Genomic DNA, 9,263 nt, shown 5'->3' with positions numbered 1-9,263 from the left:
CCAGTGTATGATTTTGGCTTCTTTGTCAAAAACCCAAATGTCTGTAAGGGTGCGGTTTTTTTTTTTCTGGGTCTTTGATTCAATTCCATTGATCCACCAGTCTGTTTCCATGCCAGTACCATGTAGCTTTTTTACTGTTACTCTATAGTACAGCTTTAGATCAAGGATGGTAATACCTCCAGAATGTATTCTCTTGTATAGGATTGTTTTGGCTATGTTGGTTTGGTTTTGTTTCCATATGAAGTTGAGAATTGTTCTCTCAAGGTCTGTAAGGAATTGAGTTGGTATTTTGATGGGAATTGCATTGAATCTGTAGATTGCTTTTGGTAAGATGGCCATATTTACTATGTTGATCCTACCAATCCATGAGAATGGGAGATCTTTCCATCTTCTGATATCTTCTTCAATTTCTTTCTTCAGAGGCCTGAAGAAAGTCTTCATACAAGTCTTTGACTTGCTTGGTTAGAATTACACCAAGCTACACCAAAATGTTTTTGTGGCTACTGTGAAAGGTGTTGTTTCCCTAATTTCTTTCTCAGCCTGTTAGCTTTTTGTTTACAAGAGGGCTATTGATTTTTTTTGAGTTAATTTTGTATCCAGCCACATTGCTGAAGATGTTCCCTGGTAGAATTTTTGGGGTGACCTATTTATACTATCATATCATCTGCAAATAGTGATACTTTGACTATTCCTTTCCAATTTGTATCCCCTTGATCGTTTTTAGTTGTCTTATTGTTCTAGCTAGGGCTTCAAGTACTATATTGAAGAGATATGGAAAGAGTGGCAGCTTGTCTTGTCCCTAATTTCAGTGGAATTTATTTAAGTTTCTCTCCATTTAGTTTGATATTGTCTATAGGCTTTATGTATGTATATTGCCTTTTCTGTGTTTAGGTATGTGCCTTATATCCCTAATCTCTCTAAAACTTTAAACATTAAGGGGTGTTGGAGTTTGTCAAATGCTTTTTTTGGCATCTAAAGAGATGGTCATGTTTTTTTTTTTTTCTTTCAGTTTGTTTGTATGGTGAATTACAGTGATGGATTTTCATATATTGAACCACTCCTGCTTGCCTAGTTGGTCATGGTGAATGATATTTTTGATGTGTTTTTAGATTTGGTTTGTGAGTGTTTTATTGAGTATTTATTTGCATCAATGTTCATAAGACAAATTGGACTGAAATTCTGTTTCTTTGTTGGGTGTTTGTGTGGTTTAGGTATCAAAGTGACTGTGGCCTCATGGAATGAGTTTGATCATGTTCCTTTTGTTTCTATTTTGCAAAATAGTTTGAAAAGTATTGGTATTATCTCCTGTTTGAAGGTCTGGTCAAACTCTGCATTGAAACTATCTGCCCTGGGCTTTTTTCATTGGGAGACTTTTGATGACTGCCTTTATTTCCCTTGGTGATATGGGATTATTTAATTTATTTACCTGATTTTGATTCAACTTTGGTAAATGGAATCTAGCAAGAAAATTGTCCATTTCGTTTATATTTCCAAATTTTGTGACATATAGGCTTTTGAAGTAAGACTTAATTATTCTTTGAATTTCCTCGGTGTCTGCTGTTATGTCTTCCTTTTCATTTCCAATTTTGTTGATTTGGATAATGTCTCTCTGCCTTTTAGCTAGTGTGGCTAAGATTTTCCTATCTTGTTGATTTTCTAAAAGAACCAGCTCTTATTTTCATTTTCTGAATTGTTCTCTTTGTTTCTAATTTACTGATGTCAGCCCCAAGTTTGATTATTTCTTGCTGTCTACTCCTCTTGGATATGTCTGCTTTTTCTCCCCTAGGGCTTTCAGGTGGACATTAAGTTGCTTGTATGAGATGTCTCCAATCTCTTTATAAAGGCACTTAGTTCTGTGAACTGTTTTCATTGTGTCCCATAAGTTTGGGTATGTGGTACCTTCATTTTCATTAAATTTTAGAAGTCCTTAATTTCTTTCTTTATTTCTTCTCTGACCCAGTTGTCATTGAATAGAGAGTGGGTCAGTATCCATGTGTGTGTTGACTTTTTGTTATTTCTGTTGTTTTTGAAATCCAGCTTTAATCCTTGGTGGTTTGATATGATGTAAGATATTATTTCAATCTTCTTGTGACTTTTGAGGCTTTCTTTGTGACCTACTATATGCTCAATTTTGGAGAAAATTCTCTGAGGTCCTGAGAAGAAAATATATTCTTTAGTGTTTGGGTGAAAAAAAACCTCTAGATATCTGTTAGGTCTATTTAATTCATGACATATTTTGGTATCATTTCTCTATTTACTTCTGTTTTGTTGACCTGTCCTTTGCTGAGAGTGGAGTGTTGAAGTCTCTCACTATTAATGATTTAAGGTTTATTAATGTTTCCTTTACAAATGTGGCATAGATATTCAGAATTGAGACTTCATCTTGCTTTGTGGGGCTATTTGCTTGAAAAAGCTTCTTTTAGCCTTTTAGGGTAAGGTAATGTTTATCTTTGTGGCAGAGGTGTGCTTCTTATATGCAGCAGAACATGTTGGCCCTGTTTACATATCCATTCTGTTAGTCTGTGTCTTTTAATTGGAGAGTTGAGTTCATTGATGTTGAGAGAGATTAATGACCAGTGACTGTTTGTTCCTTTTATTTTGATGTTGGTTATGGAAGTGTGTTTGTGTGCTGTCTGCTTTGGCTTTTCTGTAGTGAAGTTATTTATTTCCTGTTTTCCTGGGTGTAGTTATCCTCCTAGGTTTGGAGTTTGCCTTCTAGTATCTTCTGGAGGGCTAGATTGTGGATAAGTACTGTTTAAATTTGTTTTTGTCATGGAATATCTTTTTTTCTCCATCTATGATGGCTGAAAGTTTTGCTGGGTATATAATTCTAGACTGGCATCTGAGGTCTTTTAGGGTTTGCCCAGGCCTTTGTGACTTTTATGGTCTCTGCTGAGAAGTCAGGTGTTATTCTGATAGGTTTGTCTTTATATATTACTTGGCCTTTTTCCCTTGCAGAAAAAAAAAAAAAAAATATATATATATATATATATATATATATATATATATATATATATTATATACATATATATATATATACATATATATTTATTTCTGTACATTAAGTGTTTTGAGTATTGTGTGGTGGGAGGATTTCCTTTTCTGGTTTAATTTATTTGGTGTTCTGTAGGCTACTTGTATGCTTATAGGTATCTCTTTACATTGGAGAAATATTCTTCTATGGTTTTGTTGAAAATATTTTCTGGGTCATGGGACTAGGAATATTCTCTTTCCTCTATTTCTGTTATTCTTAGGTTTCATCTTTTCATAGTGTCCTTTATTTCTTGGATGTTTTGTGTCAGGAAAAATTTTAGATTGAACATTTTCTTCGACAGATGCATAAATTTCTTCCATTGTATCTTCTATACCTGAGAATCTTTTCTCCATCTCTTGTATTCTGTTGGCTATGCTTACCTCTGTAGTTCTTATTTTTCTTTAAGCTCTCTCTCTCTCCAGGATTTTCTCAGTCCGTGCTTTCTTTATTGTTTCCATTTCCACCTTCAGATCTTGAACTGTTTTATTGATTTCCTTCACTTGTTTGTTTGGTTTTTTTCCTGTATTTCTTTAAATGATTTGTTCAATACCTTGACCTGTTTGTTTGTGTTTTCTTGTATGTCTTTCAGTGATTTATTCATTTCCTCTCTACAGGCTTCTCTAAAGGCCTCATTCTGTTTGACTGTATCTTCCTGTATTTCTTTACAGATTTTATTCATTTCTTTTGTTATCATCATTGTTATTAACTTTGTTAGCATAAATTTAAGGTCATTTTTCTGTGTTTCAGTTGTCTTAGATATCCAGGGCTGCTTGCTTTGGGATAACTGGCTTCTGGATATTTCATATTGCTCTGGCTTTTGTTGGTTGTGTTTTGACACTGACTTTTAGCCACCTTGTTGTCTCTGGCATTGGCTGGTAGTTTCTAGGCATTAGTTGGTGGATCTGAGGTTATAACCACTTGTTTCCCTCATGGTAGGGTCTCCTCTCTATGGGGAGATCCATATGCTCGTGTTTTAGGGACCACAGTTCTGTCTGTCTGTCATTGTATAGTCACTGCTGTCTTGCTGATCAGACACAGTATGCAATCAGAGCCACCATCTTGGATCTCTCTTGCTAAAGTATTCTTAAAATGGTTTATAAGAAGAACATGAGAGAGTTTGTAAGACTGGCTAGAGAAAGCCTAACAGTTTGTCAAGTTTTCAGAGGACCAGAACTGTAATGGCTATATGGACAGCACAGCAAGGCCTGTGCTGATGAGCTAGAAACTTTTTTGGCAACTGGTGCTAAGAAAATTGTTCTCATTTTGTCTCGGCCCTCACAGTTTGATAGAAAATGGGCCTACTGCTAATGGACTTGAATATTTTAAGGCAAATGATTGTAGTGAAAGTTTTGGTTCCTTGTATGAGTTTTGTTGTTGTTGTCATTGTCATTTTGGTCCCAAATGTAGGATGTGTAAATATTTTTAGTTCATCATCAGTTGAAAACAAACTCATGAAATGGCACATGATCTCGGTCATGATAGGGTATGTGATGTTTTCCTGGAAGCTATCTTGTGCATGGTGCTTTCCCATGGCTTCCTGGCCTTTGCAAAGAGAAACGATCCAGAGAACTTCTTATGGCACTCTGGCTGAGTCTTGCTGCTTTCACTGACTCATTCCAGCTCATCGGAGACCTGCTGTTTCTGCTAATCATGCTGCTGCTGCTGCTGATCCATGTTGCTGTTTGGTGTTGGCTATTTGACTAGACAGCTGGTATCCAGACAATGGAGAGTGGACTCACCCCAAGGAACTACATCTAAAAAGGGCCACAACTCCTCTTTGTTGTTGTTTCCTTAAAGATTTATTTGTTTGTTTGTTTGTTTATTATATAGTATTCTGCCTCCATATGTCCCTGCAGGCCAGAAGATGGTACCAGATCTCACTTTAGATAGTTGTGAGCCCTCATGTGGTTTCTAGGAATTGAACTCAGGGCCTTTGGAAGAACAGACAGTGCTGTTAATCTCTGAGCCATCTCTCTAGCCCACAACCCCTCTTTTCTAATAACCTTCTTTCTTCCTTGCCTCTGGTCAGTGAGTTGGAATGGAGGTAGATCCATTTAAGAACCCCAAATAAAGTAGGGTTTTTGAAAAATCTAAGCCTTCAGATGATGGACATGGATTACATTGCAGGTGATGGGCATGAAGATTTCAAGGCAGATAATGGACATGGATTTCAAGGCAGTAAAATATTCAGGTTATTGGTGAGAATTATTGTCTGGTTTTAGCCAAGTTTTCAGCAAAAAAAATGATAACAAAAAGGGGCAAAATAAGATGATTTGAAATTGTGGCAGTTTGTGCACAGTTATGGTCCTTTAATGCTGGCTCTTGGGGGTTTGGACACAGGGATCCCAAGTACAAACTACTCCCTAAACTAGCCTGAATTAGTGAGCTCCAGTCAGTAGTAGACTCTGCTTCAATTAATGAGCAGAGAGTTATCCAGGAAGACATAGACCTTAGCTTCAGAACTGCTGAGGCACAGGCAAACATGCATATATATTAGCACGCATATACATGTACACCCACAAGAGCACACAATACACACGCACACACACACACCAAGATATTTTGACAAGCTAGTTTAAAAATAAAGTAAAGGGACTCTGGCCAGTTCATGTATGACAAACATGGCTCTGGAAGGTCTTGTCTTTCTCCCCAGTCCCCTCTGACTTGCCAAAAATTGTCTTAAAGCTAGTCACCAAGGTATCTTCCCTTATTTGGCCACTTCTTCCTTTTAAGGCTGACTACGAAGGTCCAACAATCAAAAGCCTCCTTTGGCTCACCTACTAAACATGCCCAATTAAAATTAAACACCTCATCCTAACACAGCATTTCCCATTCTATCTTTATAAATCACATCTTCCTGTGTACCACTTGTGTCTCCTCTCTGGCCAGAGGCAGTCCTTTGTTGCCTCCCACTCCCATGCAACAAATACCCCTTCCCCTTCTTCCTTACCCCTGTTCTCCTCTATATCTTATTCCCTTCCCCTTCTACCTCATCCTCTATCTCCTGTCTTTGTCTCTTATTCCCTCTTCTTTCTCCTTCTGGGGTAAATAAATCTCCTTTGTGCTGAGAACTTGGTCTTGGCATGTTTTGAGTCAACCACAAGATTGCCTACAAAGAAGTATGAATGAAGGTTCAGCCATGGAGGTGAAGTCAGAATGTTCTTTAAAAAGCCAACACCTTACACCAGAACACTAGGAAAGATCTGAGGTATCGCTGAACTCAGCAAGACCACTGCTATCACAGGCCAAAGACACAGAACTTCAAATTTTCTTTGAAGATATGCAAAGTCAGACATTTTAAAAAAGAAATGCAGCGTGTAGGGTAGTGAACATTCAGAACAGGCTCGACACCTATCTCCCTGTTGTCTACTAAGCACCCACCCTCTGACTGCAGCTGTGGCCCAGACACAGCTCCTGCAGGCACAAGCCTTAGTGTGGCCAACATGGTTCTTGTTTGGCATGCAGAATGTGAATATTTTGGGGTCGTAGATGCTTCCACTGAGCTTTCAAAGGAGCATAAGGAGTTACAAATGGAGCTGGTCAGGGGTTCTCTAGGGGGAAGCTGCAGTGAAAGTCAAGGAAGATACAAGGGCTGATAACTGGAAGCTGGAGACCATCCTGTCAGACGGAGGCCATGATGGCTGCAATCAGTAAGGTTACAGGAGAAGGGTTGCTGCAGTCCATGGGAGTTACCACACTGCTCCACACTGGATGATAAACGCAGTGCCAGGGTTAACGTTCACTTTGATCAATTTGAACTAGTCCTCCCTTTTTGAATAAGAATGTTTGTCTCTTGTCTTCCTAATAGCTATATTTTATAAATATTCAGCCTTAATTTTTAAGTTTGCCTGGAGTCTCAGAGGAGACTTTGGACCTGGACCTTAGAGCCATGTTGGATCAGTTAAGAATGAATGTTCTTGGAGATGGAATGAATCCATGCTGCATTCTGGGAGGAACCAGAGGAAGAATTTTACAGTTTAGTTGATGAATGTCCCTCAGGGACCATGTGTCAAAGCTTTGGTCCCCCAAGGTGACATCATTGGTTCACAGTGGGCGCTTTAGGAGGTGAGCCAGCTGTGGTAGGTCTTTGGGTCAGTGAGGGAGTGACTAATTCCTCAACTGGTCAGAAAGCCAAATCTAGAAGCTTCTTTGTTTCAGGTTGAGGCCTTTTATTTTATTTTGATTTATTCCAGATTGCCTTGATACTTGATAGATGACTGGGAGTGAGCCTAAACCTGTGGTCCTCCTGCTTCAGCCTTCCAAGCATGTACCACTACATCTGCCATCTTTTGTCTGTAAAAGTTAATTGTCCCTGCTGTAGTAACAGGAGGCTGACGATGCAGGCACAAACCATAGCACCTCCAAGTCCTAGCATTATCCCTTCCTTTATTATTCATTTATTTTCTCTCGGCAATCACAAAGACTCAGATAACTGTCATTAATTTGAAGTGGAGAAAATAGAATGATCCTCCCCTGATGCATTGCATTTGAATTTCTTCCTGGAATTAGCTGCCATGCACACTCAACAGCCACTTTCATGTCCTGGAGATTGATGACACCAGATGAAGACAATGCAGTCAGTGCTTGCCTGCTCAATATCTGTGCCAGTGTCCCTGATAGTGCTGCACTCAGGGAAGCTGCTGGGTGAGCCAACAGCAAGCACAAACCCAGATTACATTCACCATAGCATGAACCTTGCAAATCCTTTGTAGCAGTGGCTGCATATTAAAATATTCTACAGCCAGATACTTAGAAAGGTTATGCAGCAAGGCTCTTACCTGTCTACCTTCTCCTCTGATCCCAGGAAAGGATAAAGGGACTTTTCTGGTTTCTCAATCAGAAACCCTTGGACATGTTCTCATTTCTATTATTCAGTGTCAAGTAGAGCTATGCAACTCTAAAAGTATATCCAAAGTTTAGCCTGGCATGGTGGTACAAGTTTCTAATCTTAGCCTCTGGGAACATGGAGGCAGAAGGATGATAAGTTTAAGCATGAGTTACAGAGTAAGTTTGAGTCTGGTTTGGGCAACCTAGTGAGATGCTAATTCAAAATAAAACATAAAAAGAAGGCTGAGGAGCATATATCAGTAGACGAGAGATTGCTTAGCATGCAAAGGGCCCAGAACTCAATCCCCAGTTATGTATATCTCCAAAATGTGACTAATTCTTTGACTTATGACACTACATTTTCCCTGGTTTACATGATTTCATAATCTCCTTACCGGTGTCCTTGCTTTTTACCTAGGTATGTGTTTAAACGTAAGTCAAATAATTTCAGTTCGGAACCTTCCAGCCTGCCAGGGGTTTCTAATTTAACACAGATCATAATGCAAATTATCTACTGTGGCCTACACTGTCCTGTGTGGTCTATCTCTTTGATACATTTCTGACTCCTCCCCTTGTAGAATGGACTCCTTTTTGTTCCTTACACAGTGTAGCTATGTTCCTAATGCATGGTCATGAACATGTTTGTCTCTCCCCTTGAAGTCCTCTTTGGCCAGAGAGACTTGTGGTTGAGTCCTCTACTTTATACAGGTCTCCACCTGAATACAGTGAAATCTGTGTGACATCCCATCCAAACTCATGGGAAAAGACAATCTGCCAGTATCCTAAACTCTGTCATACCTCTCTGGTACATTTCACTAACAGCTCTGGCTCACAATGATTTCAAGATGTTCCTCAATGATTCATGCACTGAAAGTCTGGCTTTCGATGTGATGGTATGAAAAGGTAAGGTTGTTTAAGAAGGAGCCTAGTGGGGAAGTGGGACATCCTTAGGTCAGATAGGGTGATGTCCTCAGGAGGGAGAAGGAAGGTTATTCTCCCTAGCCTCCTATTCTGTGGTTGTATCTCCTTTCCTCATGTATTCTCAAAACAGCAGCAGCATCTGCTGTGAGACCCTCCTCAGAGCTGAGCCAGTGACAGGACCATAGTTTGAATCTCCAGGACTATGAACTCAGTTAGGTCTTTTTTCCTTTAAAAAGTTAACATGCTCTGAGTTTTTTAATACAGTAGTGAAAAACAGACAATTAAAGGTCTAACAGTTGCACTGCATGGTATCTGCACTCAGGAGTTCTTTCCTTCTGGGTGTTCAAAAGACAGTGCGATAGAAACTCACTATCTGGCATCGTTGGTTTCTTGGCTTTGTGCATGTTAAACCTGGTATTTCTAATGATACAGTTTTATATATATATATATATATATATATATATATATATATATATATATA

At 38.9% G+C, this 9,263-nt stretch overlaps 1 non-coding gene across 1 annotated transcript; it reads left to right on the top strand.

Annotated features, from left to right (window-relative positions):
- The first annotated feature begins 9,079 nt into the window (after positions 1-9,079).
- LOC129669841 (small nucleolar RNA SNORA8) lies at positions 9,080-9,216 on the top strand. Its single transcript, XR_008719091.1, has one exon. It is a non-coding gene; the product is annotated as a small nucleolar RNA SNORA8 (small nucleolar RNA).
- The last annotated feature ends 47 nt before the right edge of the window (positions 9,217-9,263 follow it).

Source organism: Psammomys obesus, unplaced genomic scaffold (genome assembly GCF_907164565.1).
Source record: "Psammomys obesus unplaced genomic scaffold, mPsaObe1.curated_primary_1811, whole genome shotgun sequence".
NCBI classification, from domain to species: Eukaryota; Metazoa; Chordata; class Mammalia; order Rodentia; family Muridae; genus Psammomys; species Psammomys obesus.
The sequence above is the reverse complement of the archived record's forward strand: the minus strand, read 5'-3'. Positions and strand labels throughout refer to the sequence as shown.